Source organism: Dermochelys coriacea, chromosome 6 (assembly GCF_009764565.3).
Source record: "Dermochelys coriacea isolate rDerCor1 chromosome 6, rDerCor1.pri.v4, whole genome shotgun sequence".
NCBI lineage: Eukaryota > Metazoa > Chordata > Testudines > Dermochelyidae > Dermochelys > Dermochelys coriacea.
This window is the reverse complement of record NC_050073.1, coordinates 90,349,474-90,369,899: the sequence shown is the minus strand read 5'-3', so window position 1 is coordinate 90,369,899 and position 20,426 is coordinate 90,349,474. Positions and strand designations below refer to the sequence as shown.

The window sequence follows — 20,426 nt, the reverse complement described above, 5'->3', positions numbered from 1 at the left end:
TGTCTGTTGTGTTAGAGGTCTAGTCAGGCCTAATCTTAAAGCCTAACCCAAACCTGACTAGACTACAGCTGATCCGAGCCCAAGAGTGTCAAGTCATTGTAGTTGGGTCTCATTGGGTTCTTGTCAAGTTGCAGGGTCAGGCGTAGAGCTGCAGAGCTGGATCCTGCGGAGCAGCATGACCAGGGCGCTGCAAACAGACCCACGTGCTTCTGCCTTTCACAAACTTGCCCTGCTCATGCTCCCCACCATGCATCCTCTCCAAGAAGTCTGGGGCTGCCCACACCCCAGTGGGGCCACAGCCCACTAGACCCACAGCCAGGGCAGCCAGGTGGCAGGCAACCTCATTGCCATATGGTCAAAGACCAGTCTTCCTCCTCCTTCCCCTCCACCACCTCCCACCAGCCCCTATTGCAGGGGTGTGGGTGGTGTAGGCCCAGCAGGGCAGAGCATCACAGGGTCATGTCAACCTGCAGAGCCTCCCATCACCTGCTTTTCGGATTTCATGAAGTGCTTCACTGAGGGCACCTTTTGCACGGGCCCCACGCTAGGAGGAGTACAGGATAGAGGGTGCCCAATGCAATATCCCAGCTGGCTGCACCATTCTGCTTGTAACTGAGCCATGCTGTGTGTGTCTCAAGGCAGGAAACTGCTGGTGTGAGTGCAGCACTTGTTTCCCCAGTGACATAGCCTGCACCAGCCACTGGTCCATGTAAATAATGGACTATTTGTTGCTGTCCCAGCCTCTCTGCCTGTGACTCCATGCTCATCCCCACCTATCTTTAAAGCCTGACCTGAACATGTTGACACATTTTCATGCCTGATCTGAACCCAATGCTTCTAGTTCAGTCCTGCTGTGTGCAGACTCGGGTTGTAACAAAGCTCTCTGCTGCTATTTTATGGCCTCTTTGTTTCCAAGGAGTGAAGAGAGATTGATGGGCTCTTTTCTCACTACCTTAAATAGAAAAATCAGTATTTTGGTTGTCTGTGCTGGAGAGTAACTCCTAAGCATTACCATTCTTAATTTTATCTGGATTTCCAATAGTAGATTTTTCTTGCCTTCCCCTTTCTTCATGTGGTCACTTTAAAGGTCTTGCATCAACTTTACACCTCTAGATTTCTGCATAGCTTGGGAGATAAAACTCTACAACTCTGGCAAGTGCAGATCCTTCTCGTTGCAGAGGCAATTGTAGGCTCCCAGGCAAATATCCCTGTCTTCCTGTAAAGGACTTCTGGGGTCCAGTGCTGCCACTGGACAATTATCTACTGCAGTGTTCTAGTAAGATTCACTTGAGTTAATATATTATCTGTCTAAAATTCTGTCACCTTAATTGGATAATGTATTTTTGTTTCCTGACTCATAGGTGGCTTTGGTGCCATTGTAATGACTACTGTGTTCTACCCCAGAGATAACTGCATCTTGGTGGTCAACGTAATATATAGGTTTTTTATACATAGAGACAAAAACTAGGCTAAAAGAACATTATTACAGTTGGAAAGTCAATCACTCAAAAGTTAGGAAATGCCAGAATCAAAGTTGTCAGTGCAATCTTAATTCAACAGTATTTGCATGTACATTATGATAGTCTTTAATTACATGATCAGATACTGTTTTTTTCCCCACAGGGCTCCTGCCTCATTCAGTGCCTGGGATGGACTGTGTTCATGTAATGAACAGCTATTCAATATTTTGTCTTTTTCTCATTGTTCAATTGGTGGACTCGTGCCTTATTGACTATACACTATTCAAATAGCTCTGAAAACAGTTTTTCTCTGGAGATGAATCATGGTTGTGTAATAAAGGAGACTCGCCTGTAGGATCCCTGCCTCATTTGTTGTGTATAGTGTATGAGGCAAAAGATTGCAGGAAGAGAAAAACTAATCTCATGGTTAAGGCAATTGAATGCTGCTCTGGACAACTAGATTCTATCTCTACCTCTGTTACAGAGTTCCTATGTGATGCTAGACAAGTCCTTTAAACCAAACTTTTCACAGGTAATCACTAATTGTGTGTTCTCCCTCAAGTATATTCCACTCAGATGTGTGTGTGCCCAGCTTGCTGGAGCCCCAGAGACTGTTTTGCAGCAGTACCCATTAGGGCAGCGCACACATCCTACACATTATTGTGGCCTCTCTCAAGGCTATATAAGGGTGGCACCACCCAGCTCCCCCACAGTTATTTCTCACAACCTATGTCCTGAGTTGGCGCGCCCCATGAGGTTTACTTCGTGGTTTTCCTCTGTGTCACTAGTGCTAGTTTAGCTTTCTCCTTATCTGTAAATAGTTAGAAGTATAGTTCTTGTTTTATTTTTTAAAGCTTGTTTTATTATTGTAGTCATTTTTCTGTGCTGGGCACTGTTGGTATGCAGCACTCTCTGGGCTTTAAGCACTGCTCATCATGAGAGGTTTCTATCCCAATAGTAGTGCCCATACACAGTGCCTTTTGTGCCTTGGTGAGGAGCACGTTAAGGAGAAGTGCAGTCTCTGCTGCTCTTTCAATAAAAGAATGTAGATTTCTGGAGACCTGTGATTCAGACATCATCTCCTGGAGCAGATGATGAGGACTGCTTCAGCTCTGGGCCCCTCCTGTACTCAGGGTACAAGTATGTCTGAGGTTGTATCAGACAGACCTTGGACTCCGTTTCTTTCCATGAAGAAAGAGGGGTCAGTCTTCTTTTCTAGGATGTCTCCAGAGAAGGACACACGAGACAGACTGTCGTCACTCAGAGTCTGAGAAGAGCTCCTTGTCTTGGAAAATGGAGCCAGAATGTCATTAATACTCATCTGGGACCCAGGAAAGAGGTGGGTCATCAACTCATGATATTCCGGTACTGCCTCAGGAAGACTTCAGTGTTATACCAATATCTCAAGCACCATCTGCAAGACAATAATAGAATCTGGTATCAATGGATGCTGTTTCATTGCCAGCCTTTTCAGTACCAACAACACTGGAAGTTTATAGGACAGTAGGGGGTTTGCTTTGTTTCTCTGTTCCAAGACACTCCTGTAGTCAGGAGACAATTGCTTTGTCAGCACCTCCTTTGATACTGGGTCCATCTGTCTCTTCAGCTCTGATACAGAAGCAGTTAGCGATACCAATGTCAGGACCACCTAAGAAGTGTGGCAGAGACTCAGCTCGTTCTTCAGTACTGTCTTTGACACTGGTGCTCACTATGTCTGCATCACTACAGTTATAGGCCTGTGTTTTGATGTTGGACTCTTTCTTGGCACTAACTGTTTTGGTACAGTGGTGAACATCTGCTTGTGTACTGACTTCAGTTTCTACCATGCTACCAACCATGAGGCCTTTCCCAGCACCATCTTAAGACACTATACCATCAATGTCTCATGAAACCTTTACGGTATTATCATACCTACCTTGATACTAATGTTTACCTCTTCACAATGGATTAGAGATTGATCAGGTTGTGTAGTGGATTTATCAGATTTTGCACACTTGATGCCTGATTCTGGTAACTCCTTGCTCTCTGGCGTGATGTCTTCCAACAGTTCACCATTCCCTCCCAGACACAAATGGCCTAGCAGATCATCCAGGCTGCCTCCAGAAAGGGAGTATCAGATTACAACAATTGCTGTTTTCTAAGCATGATGGCATTAACTGTGTTGGACACAATTGGTGTGCATTCAGACTGGACCTTGGATTCACGTGTACATTATTTGTCACAACCTCAGGTGGCTCACTTTTTAAATCTCTTAATTATTTTAATAGCAGTCTGTGTTGCTGAAAATATGTGTATAAAACAACCCAGATTATTTTCTTTACAGGAACAGAGAGATCTTAAATTCCGGTCAGGATTTTCTACTTACCCTTTGGTATAAAGAGCTTTGATAGAGAACACAGCTTAATTCCTCAAGCTTGAATGTTCCCATTGTGATTCTTTATTTGTCCAAAACGACGGATGGATGCTGAGACCTTGATGTAATCTTAGTAATAAGTTTTAATGATCTTGAATTACACAAGGCCTTTTTCAAATGATCTCCCAGAGTCCCTTGCTGCCCTTTTAAATTTAATTGTAAGCAGCAAATTAGGCTTTTTGTTTTGTTTCATGTTATAGCAGCACATGCTTTGGTTAAGGCTTTGTCAGAGTTTCACATCATAAAATCTTTTATTTCAGGAGTTATAGCTACCTTGGAAAGTTTCTGTGGGGGAAATACTAAACCCCTCCCACAAAGAATGGTTTTCCCTATGATGGGTATATCTGTTAAGAAAGATTAATTGCTTTTCGCTGTTGACCAGGACATATGTCTCATGTTTTCTGTACTTATGTGAAACATTTAGTTTGCTTTTTTCAAATTTGGCTGATATTTTGTATACAAATGATATTCTTTACCCATGTTATTACGGGGTATAGGTGGTAATGATGGTGATTGAAATGACACTAGGCAGGATTGAATAAGGAAGAGGAAGGGCAATTTACATTAATAAGGTTACACAGCTATTCAGCAAGATTTTGTATGTGACATGAGATAGTAAAGATACTCTTTGTTTTGAATTTGACTGACTGGATCCATGAAGGCATCTCAGCAGAAGTCAATTATAGAGAGACTTGAAGTAGGAGAGAGCAGTGGATTTGCTGCTCTGCTCAAGAAAAGGGAATTCGCCCTGTATGTGGCAGCATAGAAGAAACAACAAAGAAGATTGTGGGGAGGTTTAGGTTGGATTGTGGAGGAGGTTAAGGTTGGATATTAGGAAAAACTTTTTCACTTGGTGGGTGGTGAAGCACTGGAATGCATTACCTAGGGAGGTGGTGGAATCTCCTTCCTTTGAGGTTTTTAAGGTCAGGCTTGGCAAAGCCCTGGCTGAGATGATTTAGTTGGGGATTGGTCCTGCTTTGAGCAGGGAGTTGGACTAGATGACCTCCTGAGGTCCCTTCCAACCCTGATATTCTGTGGTTCAATGAATGGGGTATTGAGACTAGCATAATTTTCATAATGGAGGGTATGGAATGTGAGACAAAAAGTAAAACATTTATGTATTTATTTGTATTTAAATAATAAATGTACAGGCACCTTAACACCATAAATATGGTAATAAAATAGTATATAATTCTAGCAACATTAAAGGAATAATTTCAACATGAACTCAGTCCACTGTCTACAGAAATGGCCTTCTGCCTCTTCATCATTGTGGGAAGCATACTCTCAACTCTCTCCAAAGATCCTATCAAACAGCAAAGTGTATCTGTGAATGGGGTGGGGCAGAATTGCTATAATCTACCTTCCAAATAGATTTTCCTCCACCAGTAGCCCTGCACCCAGAGTTACTTAAGAATTCACTGATTATGTAAGAAAATATATTTACTGCCAGCAATTCTATTTATCTTTATTTGTTGGAGAGAGGAAGGACACAGGGTGGGTGGTGTTGGCAGGAAAGAAGCAGTTTAGTCCTTGATTCTGCGATTGAATCCATCCAGGTGGAAGTCTTTCTGAGTGGAAAGATTACAGGGTCAGGGCCTAAAATATATTACTAGAAAATCTATTGTTTAGATTTCTGGTTTTAATAATTGATGTTAATGCAGCTTCGTAGATTTTTGTGTTTTTATGGGAGTAGGAAAGGGGCAAAAGTGTTCATACTTATCATATATTTAGCAGCAAAATATCATATATTTTCAGTTCTAGTCCATCTGTAATGTTGTCTTACCAGGTCACCCAGTGGCTACATATAGGTGTTGAATAATGTAGGGGAGAGGACTGAGACTAGTAGAACTCTTCCAGTGTGAATTTTGTGGAGTGGAGGAATAGCTGATCAAAAGTCACCTATTGGTTCAGGCCGAGAGGGAAGACCAAAGCCATTTCATGACATTTCCATTCATCCCTGCAGTTTCCTGGAAGTGGGACAGTTTTATTTGTGATTTCCAGTATCAAATACTGCATAAAGAGCCAGAAGGCTGAGTATGAGGTGTAATCCCCTTGTTGCTGATCAGGGGATGGTCACTCACTAGAACAATAAGAACTGTCTCATTACTATGCCCTGGCCTGAAGATGGACACATGATACTTTTCACTAATAGGTGCTGTTTGGAACTTTATTTCTTTGTAAGCTTCTTGATTAGCTTGCTTAGAAAAGGGAAGGCTGGCTAGATGATGGATAGTAGTTTTGTATAACATTGAATGAAAAGATATGGCACATAGTAGAACATGTTAAAATATTGAATTTTTCATTTAAATCTGAATTTCATCTGCCTGTTCTACAGTGTTTTTAATACTTTTTGAGGGGGGGGGAACAATGACTAACCTATAAATCAGATCAATATTTGTATTTGTGAGCTTGTGAGATTCAGGTGGAAAGAAATGAGTAAATGCATGGCTGCTAGTATGTGAGATTCAGAAATTAACTGGGCTTTTCTTTTTCCAAGAGATGGAAATTTTTTAATATTTCTCTTCTGTACACATTTTAAATGTTTCAAATTGTTTTATTCCAAAAGTTTAGAAATAACAGAAACTCTGTACAGACAAAAGGATTTAAATGGAGCATTGCAAGAGCATTTTAGGTCTCTCTTACGTAGGCATTTTTTATGAAGAAATCTTCACTATAAATATTGTTTGCTCTCAGACATTGGCTAGTCAATTTCCTGAGAAAATACTTTTACAAAAGACTTGACACTTAAAATCTTCTTTTTATAAAATGCCACTAAAAATCAACCACAAAGTCTCTTTAGGACCAGCCCAGCAAAATACAAGCAATGTAAATAAACACTTTTTAAAATTAGTGATAAGTGACTTGAAAATGAAACTTGAGAAAGATTAGTGAAATTAGAGACCAAATACAGAGTAAAAATTTTGAAAAGGCTAAGGCTGTGTGGTCTAACTTTCTGTCAAGAACAAGCTGCCAAGCTAATAAAAAATATAGCTAAACGACTCAAATTAAGGATTCTTTTAAAAAAAAAAAAGCAACATGTATAATTTTGTTACAGAACCATCAGGAGTTTACATTATCTATTATGGATAAAGCTTAGGGTTATAATTATAATTGGTGCTGTCAAGCGATTAATTGCACTGTTAAACAATAATAGAATGCCATTTATTTAAATATTTTTTGATGTTTTCTACATTTTCACATATATTGATTTCAATTACAACACAGAATACAAAGTGTACAGTGCTCACTTTTTATTTATTTTTGATTGCAAGTATTTGCACTGTAAAAAACAAAAGAAATTGTATTTTTCAATTCACCTAACACAAGTACTATAGTGCAATCTCTTTATCATGAAAGTTGAACTTACAAATGTAGAATTATATACAAAAAATAACTGCATTCAAAAATAAAAGAATTTAAAATTTTAGAGCCTGCAAGTCCACTCAGTGCTACTTCAGCCAATCGCTCAGACAAACAAGTTTGGTATAATTTGCAAGACATAATGCTGCCCACTTCTTGTTTACAATGTCACCTGAAAGTGAGAACAGGCGTTCACATGGCACTGTTGTAACTGGCACTGCAAGATATTTACGTGCCAGATGCGCTAAAGATTCATATGTCCCTTCATGCTTCAACCACCATTCCAGAGAACATGTGTCCATGCTGATGACGGTTCTGCTCAATAACGATCTGAAGCAGAGTGGACTAACATGTTCATTTTTATCATCCGAGTTAGATGCCACCAGCAGAAGGTTGATTTTCTTTTTTGATGGTTTGTGTTCTGTAGTTTTCGTATATGAGTGTTGCTCTTTTAAACCTTCTGAAAGCATGCTCCATACCCTGTCCCTCTCAGATTTTGGATGGCACTTCAGAGTCTTAAACCTTGGGTCAAGTGCTGTAGCTATTTTTAGAAATCTCACATTGGTACCTTCTTTGCATTTTATCAAATCTGCTGTGAAAGTGTTCTTAAAATGAACAACATGTGCTGAGTCTTCATCCGAGACTGCTATGACATGAAATATATGGCACAATGCAGGTAAAACAGAACATGAGATATACAGTTCTCCCCCAAGCTGTTCAATCGTAAATTTAATTAATGCATTTTTTTTTAACAAGCATCATCAGCATGGAAGCATGTCCTCTGGAATGGTGGCCGAAGAATGAATGAGCATATGAATGTTTAGCATATCTGGCATGTAAATACCTTGCAATGTCAGCTACAAAAGTGCCATATGAACGCCTGTTCTCACTTTCAGATGACATTGTAAACAAGAAGTGGGCAGCATTATTGCCTGCAAATTTTAACCAAACTTGTTTGTCTGAGTGATTGGTTAAAGTAGGGTTGAGTGGATTTGTAGGCTCTAACGTTTTACATTGTTCTGCTTTTGAATGCAGTTATTTTTTGTACATAATTCTACATTTGTAAGTTCAACTTTCATGATAGAGATTGCACTACAGTACTTGTCTTACGTGAATTGAAAATTATTTCTTTTTTTACAGTGCAAATATTTGTAATAAATATAAAGTGAGCACTGTACACTTTGTATTCTGTGTTGTAATTGAAATCAATATATTTGAAAATGTAGAAAACATCCAAAAATATTTAATAAATTTCAATTGGTATAACAGTGCGATTAATCGCAATTAATTTTTTAATAACGATTAATGTTTTTGAGTTAATCATGAGTTAACTGTGATTAATTCACAGCCCTAATTATAATAGATGAGAATCAATCTTTCTCCTACAACAGGGTATTATCCTGTGATAGATGATGTACCATATTAAGTATGAAATGATTTGGTTCAACCATCTGTAACAGGTTAGTGCTGAAAAATGGAATGTTGCCAGCGATAGACGGTGTGGTTTATTAAGAAGGTTTATTTATACCTCTGTAGATAAAGATGATGGTATTCAACAAATAAATCACTTAAAGTGAAACATTTATCCTAACACATAACAAGATGCAATGTAAAATGAGTCCTTGGGTTTAAATTCACTTGGAAGCAGATAAAAGATAAAAAACAAGATAGGGAAAATTTACTACTTTAACAATTAATTTGTTGATGCCTCTCCTAAAATTGTTAAATATTCCAGTGTTGTTTTTGTGGGAAAGAGAAGAAAGAGGAAGCAATGTTCATGGTGGAAATATATGAGCTAGGTAGTAGTATTATTTAGTGTCAAACTGCTGCATTGAAGGCCATAGCCACGTTCCAGGAACCTTTACCAAATTTAATACTGTTAACTTAACTGCTGTGTACTCTTCCTGCATTTCCTTCCCCATCTTGATTCCTTTCCAAAGTTTCTGTGAGTAAAGAGAAGCCTTTTCATTTCTGATCTGCTGGCTCCTCTTTATGAATTTCTTCAATAGGAACATAAGGGCAGCCATGCTGGGTCAGACCAAAGGTCCATCTAGCCCAATGTCCTGTCTTCCAACAGTGGTCAATGCCAGATGCCCCAGAGGGAATGAACAGAACAGGTAATCATCCCCCATCCCCTGTTGCCCGTTCCCAGCTTCTAGCAAACAGAGGCTAGGGACACTAACCCTGTCCATCCTAGCTAATAGTCATTGATTGACCTATCCTCCCTGAACTTATCTTGTTCTCTTATTAATCCTGTTATAGTCTTGACCTTCACAACATCCTCTGGAAAAGAGTTCCACAGACTGACTGTGCATTGTGTGAAAAAATACTTCCTTTTTGTTTGTTTTAAATCTGCTGCCTATTAATTTCATTTGGTGACCCCCTAGTTCTTTTGTTATGAGAAAGAGTAAATAACATTTCCTTATTTACTTTCTCCACACCAGTCATGATTTTATAGACTTCAATCATATCCCCCCTTAGTCATCTCTTTTCCAAGCTGAAAAGTCCCAGTCTTATTGATCTCTCCTCATACAGAAGCTCTTCCATACCCCTAATCATTTTTGTTGCCCTTTTCTGAACCTTTTCCAATTCCAATATATCTTTTTTGAGATGGGGAGACCATATCTGCATGCAGCATTCAAGATGTGGGCATACTAGGGAATTTTATAGAGGCAATATGATATTTTTGTTTTCTTATCTATCCATTTCTTTATTGTTCCCAACATTCTGTTCGCTATTTTGACGGTCGCTGCACATCGAGTGGATGTTTTCAGAGAACTGTCCACAATGACTCCAAGATTTCTTTCTTGAGTGGTAATACTAATTTACACCCCATCATTTTATATGTATAGTTGGGATTATGTTTTCCAGTGTGCATTATTTTGCATTTATCAACATTGAATTTCATCTGCCATTTTGTTGCCCAGTCACTCAGTTTTGTGAGATCCCTTGGTAACTCTTTGCAGTCTGCTTTGTACTTAACTATCTTGAGTAATTTTGTGTCATCTGCAAATTTTGCCACCTCACTGTTTACTCCTTTTTCCAGATCATTTATGAATATGTTGAATAGGACTGGTCTCAGTACCGACTCCTGCAGGACACCACTATTTACGTCTCTCTATTCTGAAAATTGACCATTTATTCCTACCCTTTGTTTCCTATCTTTTAACCAGTTACCAATCCATGATAGGATCTTCCCTCTTATCCCATGACATCTTACTTTGCTTAAGAGCCTTTGGTGAGGGATCTTGTCAAAGACTTTCTGAAAATCTAAGTACACTATATCCACTGAATTCCCCTTGTCCACATGCTTGTTGGCCCCCTCAAAGAATTCTAATAGATCGGTGATGCATGATTTCCCTTTACAAAACCAATGTTGACTCTTTCCCAACAAATTATGCTCATCTATGTGTCTGACAATTTTGTTCTTTACTGTAGTTTGAACCAGTTTACCTGGTACTGAAGTCAGACTTACTGGCCTGTAATTGCCAGGATCGCTTCTGGAGCTCTTTTTAAACATTGGTGTCACATTAGCTATCCTCCAGTCATTTGATACAAAGCTGATTTAAATGTTAGTAGTTCTGCAATTTCACATTTGAGTTCCTTCAGAACTCTTGGGTGAATACCATATGGTCCTGGTGACTTATCACTGTTTAGTTTATCAATTTGTTCCAAAACCTCCTTTAAATACACCTCAATTTGGGACAGTTCCTCATATTTGTCACCTAAAAAGAATGGCTCAGGTTCAGGAATCTCCCTCACCTTCTCACCCGTGAAGACCGATGGAAAGAATTCATTTAGTGTCTCCACAATGGCCTTATTTTCCTTGAGTGCTCCTTTCACATCTTGATTGTCCAGTGGCCCCACTGGTTGTTTAACAGGCTTCCTGCTTCTGATGTACTTAAAAATTTTTTTGCTATTACTTTTGAGTCTTTGGCTTGCTGTTCTTCAAATTCTTTATTGGCCTTCCTAATTATATTTTACACGTCATTTGCCAGAGTTTATGCTCCTTTCTATTTTCCTTACTAAGATTTAACTTCCACTTTTTAAAGGATGCCTTTTTGCTTCTCAGTGCTTCTTTTACTTTATTGTTTTACTATGGTTGTACGTTTTGGTTCTCATACTATGTTTTTTAATTTGGGGTATACAGTTTAGTTGAGCCTCTGTAATGGTATCTTTAAAAAGTTTTCATGCGGTTTGCAGGGATTTCACTTTTGGCAGTGTACCTTTTAATTTCTGTTTCACTAACTTCCTCATTTTTGTGTAGTCCCCCTTAATTAAATGTTACAGTGTTGGGCTGATGTGGTGTTTTCCTCACCACAGAGATGTTAAACTTAATTGTATTATGGTCACTATTACCAAGCGGTCCAGCTATATTCACCTCTTGGACCAGATTCATTGCTCCACTTATGACTAAATCAAGAATTGCATCCCCTCTTGTGGGTTCTAGGACATTTTAAGGTATCAAGAAATCATAATCTCGTCTATGGTGGAGAACTGACAAAAAGGCTGAAAAATGGGGGGAAAGAAAATAAAGAAAAATACATTTAAGTTTACTGTGAGGACTCAGAACTGTTTGCAAAGCATGTGATCTGTAACTAATGATTTCTTAACAATAAATGTGACATGGGTTAAGGAATTCCTTGGCTAAGCCTGCATTCCTTGCTTGCATGTTACGTTGCCCCTGAAGGATTAATTGAGACACTCAGAGTGCACATCGAGATGGAACTCTGAGGGAACATGTTTAGACACCTGGAGGCTCAAGTGTGTTTCATTCACAAAGAAAGAAACTGAACCACGTTGAATTGAACAAATGGAATTTTATTAAACCCTTTTCAGTGTTCTGTCCATGTAGGTGAATTACTTTCAGTTTAACTCTCTACATTCCTAGTTCTACTGCTGTCCAATCAATAATAGTACCTCTAGGGAACATGGGCCCTCTGACTCCAGTTTCACTGATCATAACATATCTTCTGTATTTTACAAACATTTTAATATAAACATTAAAAACAAATAATTGATGTGCAGACCCCCACCCTGTATTCCTTTGGTCAGAGATTGCTAGCACATGGGCAAGTTGGAGTCTCGTCTTTTACCATTGATTTAGCTGGTGACATATTCTGTTTGATAACCTACTCCTCAGGTTATTCTGTGCCACTGCATGCGTGCAGAATTAATGTTCCCCCACAGATTTCTTTTCTTCCCCACAGAAAAATGTCTTCAGACGTGGAAGCAAAGGGAATCCACAAGGGCGGTCACGCGCTCCTCCCTGGCAGCACGGCCATGTCAGTTCAGGCTCTCAGAGGAGACATATATCACTGCCGGAGAAGAGCTGGACGTGCATGCATGGGGAGATGTGGGTCACCACTGGGGGGGCGGGCACAACTGGGCAGGTATGCATGCTAGTGAGAGGAACTCTATTCCTCTCTCTCGCTGTTGCAGCATGCCCTGTGTGGAGGCGCACAGCTTTGGGGTGCTTTTTGAGGAGATAGACATAGGAGGCTCTGTCCCCTCAAGCAGAGCAGAATGTAGCCGTCTGCCCTCTTGGTGAATTGTTCCCATTGTTCTTAGTGAATTCCCCGAGGAGTATAAAACAGGTGTAAAAGTTTTAAGGCTTTTTTACATTGCCAGAGTGGTGTAAAGGAGCCTTAGTGTAAATGACAGTATGGCCTTATAAATGCTTATGGTGCTTTAGTGATTAGAACTGGCCGCATTATTTGGACTGAAAAATTTGCCTATCAAAATGTGTTCCATGAACTATTCACTACTGACTTTTCTAGAGAGATAAATTGTGAGTTTGATTCCCCAGTCATCACTTGCTCTTCAGTTGCCTATGAGGTAATACTAAGCATATGACTGCATATATTTGTTGACTAATAAGTAGAAATAAAGGTCAAACCTAGCTTTATTATTATTAGACAAAGTGGGTTTGGGAATTTCCTCCAGTGCTCCCCACTGCCATTCTGTATCCAGTGTATTATAGTTTAAATAAATTAGCAAACTAATTGAAACTGGTGTGATTATATTGTGTTATTTTGACAAATAAAATATACAAAATTGTGCAGAATTTTAAAATGTAGTGTGCATACTTTTAAATTTTTTGGTGCAGAATTCCCCCAGGAGTAGAGGTAGTTTGGTATCCTGATGACCATACTGGACAGATGACCATACTGGACGTTATCTGTCTCCGTCTCCCTGGCACTTGTCTCTGAGGCTAGGAAACTCTTTGCAGAGTCAGTCTTCCTGTGGCTGGCATCTGGCTGATTTTCTGCCTCTTTGTTTTGTGATGATCTCTGTACGCACCCCGGGTGTTGTGTTTGACAGTTTGTAAAATGTCTCCAGTTTCTTCAGATCACTTGTCCCTCTTGCATAGTTACCTTGTATGACCCACATGCCACTGCACCCCTCGTGATTTCTTTAGTCTGGTCCTACTGTCTCTCCAATGGCTGGATCCCCTCAGATAGCTCTTTGACTGCTTGACATAAACCTAGTGCCTGCTTTCTCTCTACTCTCAATGGTGTCCCCATCCTCCTATCTGTAATAGGCCTCCCTCACTGGTAACAGGGGTTTGGGCCTTTGTCCTATCTGAGCCTACACTGGACTATTTCAATACTCCTATGATTTGGTATTCATGTGTGCCAAAAATGCTAACACAAGGATTTTGAATCAGAAGAAGCAGTCTTGTGTAACAATCTCTTAGCTGGTTTCAGAGTAGCAGCCGTGTTAGTCTGTATTCGCAAAAAGAAAAGGAGTACTTGTGGCACCTTAGCAACTAACATATTTATTTGAGCGTATGCTTTCGTGAGCTACAGCTCACTTCATCGGATGCATTTAGCTGTTTTCATGGCTAATTCCAATTTAACATAACTCTGTGGGTATGCTGGGGAGGAGGATGGTAGTCAAACTCCCCTTTCACGTGCAAATACCTGGAACTTTTTGGTGTCAAATTGGGGTCTGTCATCAGTGAATACAGTGTCCAGAATGCCATATTTGACAAAGTGGGCCTTCAGTTTGCCTATCAGCGACTTGCTTCTTATATCAGGCAAAAAGAAAAGGAGTACCCGTGGCACCTTAGAGACTAACAAATATCAGGCAGGCATCGACCTCCCGAAATGTTGAGTAGTAGTTCATTGTAATCAAGTACTGCTTTTTCTTCAAGATAAATAAGTCAGCTCCCATCTTTTCCCATGGTCGGGTGGGCAGCTCTTGTGGTAACAGTGTCTGTTTCTGCTGGTTGTTATCAGATGACCAGCAGGTATGTCACCTTTCTGTCAAGGAGTGGAATTGTGTATTCATTACTGTTCAATAATCTCACTCTTGAGTCTGTCTGAGACAGCTGTCAATGCCCAGATATGAGGTATATATTTTTTGCTTGACATCCATAGGTAATGAGCTTTCTGTCCTCAAAATATTATTTCATCCTGCACACTCATCTTAATTTGAAAATATGTTTCTGCTCCTGTCAGAATTTGGCTTTTGCCTTCTGGCCACCCTCTCTTTCTCTTGAATACCTGTCGTTGGATGTTCTTTTCTGTAGCCTCCCTGACTTTCATCAGCTTCACTGTTGAAATGGTGAGATTGAATCCATTAATATGTTGCACTATGGTCTGATCCCCTTCCCTCAACTCAATGATGCTGGGTGTACATGCCCTGCTTAGGGTGTCAGCTAACACCAGTAATCATCCTGTACAATATCTGATCTCTACCTGCTAGTGCTGAAGGTGCATCAATATCTGCTGCAATCTTTTTGGAACACTAAGAAAGGGCGTTGCCATGATTGTCTCTAGTGTTGTGTGGGTCAATTGCATTATTTCTGGGTGGCCAAAGGTGTTCTGATGGAATTGCTCTACTCCAAATACCACACCCAGAGGCTCTTCTTTTTATTTGGGCATACCCCTGTCCAGTCTCTGACAGGGCTCTGCTGGCATAAGCAACTGGCTGCTCCTGCAGAAGAGCTACACCCAGTCCTTTCTCTGGTGCATCATACAGGTTTGTCAGTGGTAGCACTTCATGACAGTGGCATCCATTATCATTTGTTTCAAATGCTTACTGTTGGGGTCCTTCCCACTCCCACTCAGTGTCCTGCCTTGTGAGCTGACGTATGGGTTTTGCTACTGCAGTCAGGTGTGGACAGAACTTGGACAGAAAATTTATCGTTCTTATGAAGCATTCTACCCCTTTCATGTCCCCTAGAGCAGTGGTTCTGAAAGCCAGTCCACCGCTTGTTCAGGGAAAACCCCTGGCGCGCGGGATCAGTTTGTTTACCTGCCGCGTCCTCAGGTGCGGCCGATCGTGACTCCCACGGGCCGCGGTTCGCCACTTCAGGCCAATGGGGGTTGCGGAGGGTGGCCAACATGTCCCTTGATCTGAAGTAGTGAACCGCGGCCCCTGGGAGTCAAGATCGGCTGAACCTGCGGACGCGGCAGGTAAACAAACTGGTCCGGTGTGCCAGGAGCTTTCCCTGAACAAGCGGCGGACCGGCTTTGAGAACCACAGCCTTAGAGCCGGTATGTCTCTGATTGCCTTGATCTTGTTGGGATCTGCTTTCAGTCCCTCTGTTGTGAATAGGTGTCTAATATATGTCACATCATGCTGTTTGAGTCAGATTTTTTCTGGGTTGAGTTTTATGTTCTTGTCCCTGCATCACAGTAGATGAGCTTGTAGTTTTCTGTTCTTGTCTCATTCAGCATCTGTATCGCTGCTCCTTTCACCTACAATGAGGATTTCATCTGCAATTTATTTTCAATCCAGGCAGTCATTCCAGCGCTTGGATGAGTCTTTTCTATAACATCTCCCATGCTGGGTTTATGTCCATTGGCATGCACAGTCGTCTATAGTGACCAAATGGTGTCACAAAATTATCAGCATTCTGGGCTCTTCATCCAGTTTTATGTGCCAAAACCCATTCTTCAGATCACAGACTGCAAGGATTCTGGCTTTGGAAAGTTCTGTCAAAATGTCATCAATTGTGGCCACAGGCTAGTGGCATCTTTTCAATGCCTAGTTCCTTTTGGGTCTGTGCAAATGTGTAACTTGCCTGCTGGCTTCTTCACCACTGCCATGCTGCTCATCCAGATTGTATTGGCCTCTACAGCTGCTTTGATATCCTTGCTCTGCAGACATTCAAGCTCCTTGAGATTATGTAGTGCCACTGGTAAGCACATGGGTTCCACTGTGGGGCCTGCTTCCATTTACAGCTTTCTTTTGAGGCACCCATTGCCATATGTTTTAAAATAATCTCCTTTTTCCATGGGACTCTTCATTTGCTTCTTGCACTATAGCTATAAAATTCTAATCAAATCTGTATGACTGTATTCTCCAAGAGGGGCCTGTCATGCTTACCGTCTGCCACCACAAACTTAGTAATTACCCCGAAAAATAAGATGGTACTAAGAGGTCACTTTGTCCTATGGGCTCCATTATGCTCTCATAGTACATTTATTAGATTGCACTTCCTCTTTGTAATGAGAGCATCAGAGCACATAAGATCCAATGGTTGGGTCCACTTAAACAATCTCTGTCATTTGAGAGGGGGATGAGCTAGGTTGTGACAGTGACATTATCTGGAATAACTTGTGTAGGACTATCTATCTTTCTAACTCTGTATCCAATCCAATCTAATCTATCTGTTTTACTTATATGTCTCTCATTACTGTAGTATCTGAGCACCTCACAATCTTTTCTGTAATTATCCTCATCACTCTTGACTAAGAGCCAATTATTTTAAAGGTATGTAGGTGCCTAAATACAGAGACAGGCACCTACCTGCATCGATATGTACTGTGACAAAGTTCCTCCTCTATCTTGGTGGGTCTTGCACTTACTGGCGGACTTGCTCGCCTTGTACTCCTCAGTCCTCCAACAGTATGCGTTCTCACTCTCAGCTCTTAGTGCCACTTGCTCCCAGCTCCTTACACGCGCACCACAAACTGAAGTGAGCTCCTTTTTAAACCCAGATGCCCTGATTGGCCTGCCTTAATTGATTCTAGCAGCCTCTTGATTGGCTGCAGGTGTTCTAATCAGCCTGTCTGTCTTAATTGTCTCCAGAAGGTTCCTGATTGTTTTGGAACCTTCCCTTTTACCTTACCAAGGGAAAAGGGACCTACTTAACCCGGGGCTAATATATCTGCCTTCTATTATTCTCCTGTAGCCATCTGGCCCGACCCTGTCACAGTACCTAAATACATTTAAAATCTGACTCTAAGTGATTTTCCTAAGGTCACATAGGAAGTTTATGGTGGAGCAGGAAATTTAACTTGGGTCTCAAGTCCCAGGCTACCATCCTAATCAGTGGTATTGCAAAATTATAAAGGGTTCAGAGAAGAGCAATATAAATCAAGTAGGACCATGGAAAAACTCATATGAAGAGGGATTAAAAAGTTTGGGATGGTTCTTTTAGAAAAGAGAGGAGAAAAAAGGCATATGCTAGAAGTAAACGAAATAATGAATGGTATGCAAAAAGTTGATTCAGAGCTTGTGTTCTCCCTGTCTTATAACACAAGACCAAGGGAATAAGCAATGAAATTAAAAGATGGCAAATTCAAAACTGATAAAAGAAAATACTTTTTCATATAACGTATAATTAAACCTTGGAATCCATTGCCACAGGAAGTCTTTGAGGCCAAAAATGTAGTAAGATCTAAAAAAAAAAAAAAGGATAGGATAATTTATGTGGATAACAAAATTATCCAGAGTTTGTATAGCTAATGCTAACAAATTTTTGGTAAGTGATATTAAATCACATGCTCCAGGATTTAGCCAACATCTTACTACTAGGGATTAGGAGGTTTCTTGCACCTTACTCTGAAGTATCTGGTGCTGGCCACTGTTGGAGACAGGATACTGGATTAGATAGATCACTGATCTGATCCATTGTAGCAATTCTTAAATATGAGCTGGTTAAATGAAATATGGCGAACCACAATTCAATTTTTTTTTCACCTTTAGATAGAGGTGAAACAGATGTGGTATAATATAAAATAGCGTTTTTTCATATTTTATTTTCAAAGAGGCATGAACAAACACAATTGTGAAGACTCGTTTATAGATATAGCTGCAATGAAGGGACATCTGTATCTATTAGTATTGCTTTTGTGTGTGACTTTTTACATAAAATGAGAAATTATGGAATCTGCCTTTAAAATTGTGGACTCATAGCAGCTATGTGATGTCTGACCCTCTGTAGAATCCAAACAGTTTTTTAATTGCTGATCTGCAGATGCTGAGTCTTTCATTTCAATCTAAGTTCCAGACTTAAATTATATAGTAGCCAGCCTTTTGTTGGAATCCACATTTGAAGTGAAAAATATTTCTACACATGTAACTTCTATCAAATACGATTATAAAGATGATTGGAGAAAAAATTGACTTTATTATAGGCCTCAGCCATTTAATTTAAACATCTTGTTTTCTATTACACATTGAGTTAATTGGCATTTTTCTTTTGTATATTTACAGATTTTGATTTTACTTGTCCCATTCGTGTTAGGGTCATATTTATCTAGTACATGAATGACTAGATGTCAGTAGCATAACCTGATTGCTCAATTATATAATGTGCTTCAAAATGTAGCATTTTTCAGCTTTGCATTATGAGCCCACTTTTAAGAATCAATATAAGTTAAACGTCTTCTGTTCCCCTTCTGTTATGTCATTGTTGAAATATCCTATTTGATTTGTTCATATCTAAAAATGTAGATCCTGGTTAACTAACTAAAAATGTGAGGAAGCCTCCTTTGCAAGTAAATTCACCACTCTGTTTCATGGCAGGATTATAATGAATAGCACACACAGCTGGAAGTGTATGTTCTACTCTTGCTTCTGACATTATTGTGATCTTGAGCTATTCCTTACTATGTCTTCTTTTCACCATGGAAAAGGGGATAATTAGTAAAAAGAAAAGGAGTACTTGTGGCTCCTTAGAGACTAACACATTTATTAGAGCATAAGCTTTCGTGAGCTACAGCTCACTTCATCGGATGCATCCGATGAAGTGAGCTGTAGCTCACGAAAGCTTATGCTCTAATAAATGTTAGTCTCTAAGGTGCCACAAGTACTCCTTTTCGTTTTGCGAATCCAGACTAACACGGCTGCTACTCTGAAACCTGTCATTATGCAAGGGATAATTAGTCTAATTCTCTATAGTAAATGCTTTGGGATCTGTGGATGAAAGCATTGCATAAATGCAGAGTAGTATTGCTATTTGTGTCTTTCATATGAACTATATCATAGAATCATAGAAGATTAGGGTTTGAAGTGTTGACCTCAGGAGGTCATCTAGTCCAACTCCCTGCTCAAAGCAGGACCAGTCCCCAACTAAATCATCCCAGCCAGGGCTTTGTCAAGCCAGGCCTTAAAAACCTCTAAGGATGGAGATTCCACCACCTCCCTGGGTAACCCATTCCTGTGCTTCACTACCCTCCTAGTGAAATAGTGTTTCCTAATATCCAACCTAGACTTCCCCCACTGCAATTTGAGACCACTACTCCTTGTTCTGTCATCTGCCACTACTGAGAACAGCCTAGCTCCATCCTCTTTGGAACCTCCCTTCAGGTAGTTGAAGGCTGATATCAAATCCCCCCTCACTCTTCTCTTCTGCAGACTAAACAAACCTAGTTCCCTCAGCCTCTCCTCATAAGTCATGTGCCCCAGCTGCCTGATCATTTTCGTTGCCCTCTGCTGGACTCTCTCCAATTTGTCCACATCCTTTCTGTAGTGGGGGGCCCAAAACTGGATGTAATACTCCAGGTGTGGTCTCACCAGTGCCGAATAGAGGGGCATAATCACTTCCCCCAATCTGCTGGCAATACTCCTACTAATGTAGGCCAATATGCCATTAGCCTTCTTGGCAACAAGGGCAAACTGCTGACTCATATCTAGCTTCTCATTCACTGTAGTCCTCAGGTCCTTTTCTGCAGAACTGCTGCTTAGCCAGTCAGTCCCCAGCCTGTAGCGGTACATGGAAGTCTTTCATCCAAAGTGCAGGACTCTGCACTTGTCCTTGTTGAACCTCATCAGATTTCTTTTGGCCCAATCCTCCAATTTGTCTAGGTCACTCTGGACCCTATCCCTACTCTCCAGCATATCTACTCTCCCCCCAGCTTAGGGTCATCTGCGAACTTGCTGAGAGTGCAATCCATCCCATCATCCAGATACTTAATAAAGATGTTGAACAAAACCGGTCCCAGGGC

General features: G+C 40.4%; 1 protein-coding gene across 2 annotated transcripts in view; it reads left to right on the top strand.

Annotated features, from left to right (window-relative positions):
- Positions 1–20,426, top strand: part of CEP128 (centrosomal protein 128) — a 434,621-nt gene that overhangs the window by 242,019 nt on the left and 172,176 nt on the right. The window lies entirely within an intron of this gene.